This window comes from Caretta caretta, chromosome 4 (assembly GCF_965140235.1).
Source record: "Caretta caretta isolate rCarCar2 chromosome 4, rCarCar1.hap1, whole genome shotgun sequence".
In the NCBI taxonomy this organism is placed as follows: domain Eukaryota; kingdom Metazoa; phylum Chordata; order Testudines; family Cheloniidae; genus Caretta; species Caretta caretta.
In genome coordinates this window covers 106,881,729-106,885,000 of record NC_134209.1, presented here as the reverse complement: position 1 = coordinate 106,885,000, position 3,272 = coordinate 106,881,729, and the positions used below count along the sequence as shown (strand labels likewise).

Here is a 3,272-nt window from a genome sequence, read left to right as displayed (position 1 = left end):
TCTTCTGTTACACAGTGTTTTATTATACATTAAAAATACTCCGAAGCGTACTTAATTAAAACAGTGAGTGGGGTTTTATTTTTGTGCATGTCACTGTAAGTTACCGGTGACTAATAAAAGAAAGAAAAAAGATTCTTAAGCCACTGAGGATCCTGGTGATAGTTTTATGGTGAGCTCTGATAGTTTTATTGCCCTTGCATGTTGTACAATGTGTATTTGATAAAGAACGGCGTTTGGTGGCCCGTGGACACTTTTTGTGCATCGGTGAAATGAAAATAAATGTGAACATGGTTGTGGTGCGAGGCTGGAAACAAATTGCGAGGTCTAAATGGTTTTTTCTTTATGGTCAGCAGACAAGAGGAGAAAAGCGATGCAAGCATCTGTCTTCAGTCCCCACAAACTAAAGGGCAGCAAAGAGTGATGTGAATCTAAGTGTTTTATTACAGCCGGGATTTGTCTTTATTTACCCCCGCGCTCATGAATATGAATACACATTTGGGTCAGGGAGGTACCTATTCACCTCTGAAACAACAAATGGAATTTTTAAGAATTTCAAAGTGTGTCTCTTGCAGGGCACTTATTGTCTGATTTGCTCTTTCCTGGATCTGGCCTGGAATGTTTCCCTGGCTGTTTGTTTGTTTGTAATTCATGGCCTCTATCTTTCACCCAGGAACAACATTCTGGCACGCTGCGGAGTGTAAGTAAATAGGCGAAGATTTACGGCCTGATCCAGAGGCCACTGAGGACAATGGAAAACCTTCCTTTGGACCTCGAAAGGCCTTCCGTGCAGAGACCCTCAGGGACGCATCACACCTCGTGGAGGGAAGAGAGACCCTGCTCTCCAGGCACATTTTATGGCGCTAAAGACACATGCAGCGTGGAGAGTGACGGGCCCTTGTCTGGTATGTGATCATACCACTCAGCCTAGGAGCCGGGACTTCAGGGCTCTGCAGCGGTGGGCGCATGAGCGCGCGGCCGTGACTGTGACCAGTCCGGGGCTTTCAGGGCTACCTACGGAGAGCCTCGCTGGCAATGCCTCGCCCTCGGCTCTTGCCCCTACCCACACCAGTCAGTGCGGCTCTGCGCGCCGTGCCAGCCCGCTTGCTCCAGCGCTGTAGAAGGCGCTTCCCTTCCATGTTGTCCTCGGCCCAGCCCTGTCTCCCTCTACCCGGATCCAGGCTCGCCAGCTTGGTGCTCGAGTCCTGTCTGGCTTCAGTCTGCTCGGCAGGGCCCGTTCCCAGCTCAGCGCCTGGTTCTTGCCAGCCCGGGGGTTCTCAGCGGTGCCTAGCTCACTCCACACACCCCTGTCTCCCCGTCCGTCGGGCCAGCTGGGCCCGTTCCCCCATTCCCACCTCTGCCCCCGATCGTGCCAGCCGTGGCCTGTCCCTCTCCTCCTTCAATCCCCCCGCCAGCCCCTTTGCCCTGCAAAGCCAAACGGTGCTGCCTCTGAGGGGAGTGAGCTCCTCATGCCCAGTCATTACACGGGAGGATCTTCCAGCCGATCTACGGTCCGCTGAGCTAATGCACTTGACTCTATTATCTCCTTTCTGCGGCTTTATTTATGGGAGGAGGGTTTTGTGTGTGTGTTTTTTTTCCAGTGTAAAATCTTTTGTGGATGTTTTGATTCGCCTCTGCAGATGAAAGTCACGCTGGGCTTCTCCGAGGCGCACAGGCTCCGGCCCCTGGGTTTTGTTTCCAGTTGTTCTTTCTACACGCGAGCTGCTCTCCCTAAAAGTTGTAGCAAATGGTTAATTTGATTATTGCAACTATAGGCCAACTGCTTCAGCAGCCTTCCCCCACGCGTCTGGTGAGGGGAGAGCGAAACCATCCGTAAGAAATAATCGAATCAAAATGAAGTGTGGAAAAACCCCTTCTGATTTCCAAGCGGCACAAATAGAATTAGAGCCCCTAGTAGCCTTTTTCCAAAAGAGACCTTTTGTCTAGATCACAAATTCAAATCCAGCCAACCAGAGCTGGGGACAGTTCCCTGCCTGGCTGTTTACTCATACAGGCTCGAGAAACAGAGAGCTGTGTGCAGCTTTCTCCCCAGATTACTGACTCAGTAAGGACAGAAGTAATGCTAGAAGCAAAAACAGCTCAAAACAAAGGAAAGTCAGGGACTGTGCGAAGCGGGGGAATGTTTACATGTTATCAAGTACCGGAATGAAACAAGGCTGAAAGTTTCTTTAAAACTTTTCTTTCCTATTCTTCGCTATTCAGAGAGGAGAATCTTTTCCTCCACCCTGAAAGTCAGAAAGAATGTTAGAGGACAGCGAAACAAAACAGCAAACAAAATGCCATTGTATTGGAGTAGCAATTCATGGGAAAACGCTTGTCAGGCCCATAATGTCTCACTTCTATGAATCTGTTTTACCGCAGGCTAAACACAGTAACATGGGGATGAATAAAATATTAATACCAGTGAGAATTTCTTTTTGATTGCTTTATTTGGGGGAAGCCTTCAAATTATTCCGCAGTGGATGTCACGTCGGAGTCGATTTTTCACTATGCAGTCGTCGATTTGGTTAAAAGAGGAAAATGGGGCTTTTCTTTTAGCCATTAGGATCATTACTGCAGGTCACTATCCTCTGACCTGTATCATGCCGCCGGATCAGATGAATCTGTTAGTTATCAGACTAGCTCCCCAGAATATACAGCAAGAAACAGCAACAAAAATAGTGGTCAATAACATTTTTCTCAATGCGAGTGAATTTTATGTTGGTTTTCCCCTCCCCAGATCTCACCATATTGTAACGTTTAACTTACATTTAACTATTCCGACGTGCTTTTATGGGTATATGCTACAGTGTGTGTATCTATCTATCTATCTATCTAAATACCCATAATATTTGAGTTCCTCCAAAGCACCTAAAATAGAAGACAAATAAACACTTCTTTCTCAGCCTGTAGACAACATGGCTTGATTAGTCTGAAGGTGTTTTGACTACGTGTCTATGTTTGTGTGTCAGAGGGAGTGGGCGCGTGTGAAGAAAGTATTGTGGGGAAACTGAGGCATTGCCGGGGGGGGCGGGGTGAGAGGGCGGGTGGAGACGTGATGTGTCTGTATCTCCCAGTACAGTGCATTTACACTAAAGGTTTGCACCACCAGTACAGCTATACTGACATAGCTCGACCCATTCGAAAGTCACCAGTGTAAGAAGCCCTATTGAAGCAAGGGGGTTGGCAGTTCGTTTCAGAAGTGGTTAATTCCTGGACTACGTCTAGTACAAAATGGATTTTTTCAGCCTCTCAGAAAGTTGTTTGCAGGCTAG

At 47.6% G+C, this 3,272-nt stretch overlaps 1 long non-coding RNA gene across 1 annotated transcript in view; it reads left to right on the top strand.

The window, feature by feature from the left end:
• Positions 1 to 2,934, top strand: part of LOC125635986 (uncharacterized) — a 4,738-nt gene extending 1,804 nt beyond the window's left edge. Inside the window, exon 2 of the long non-coding RNA XR_007356446.2 lies at positions 671 to 2,934. This is a non-coding gene — a long non-coding RNA (uncharacterized LOC125635986). The remainder of the gene's footprint in view (positions 1 to 670) is intronic.
• The last annotated feature ends 338 nt before the right edge of the window (positions 2,935 to 3,272 follow it).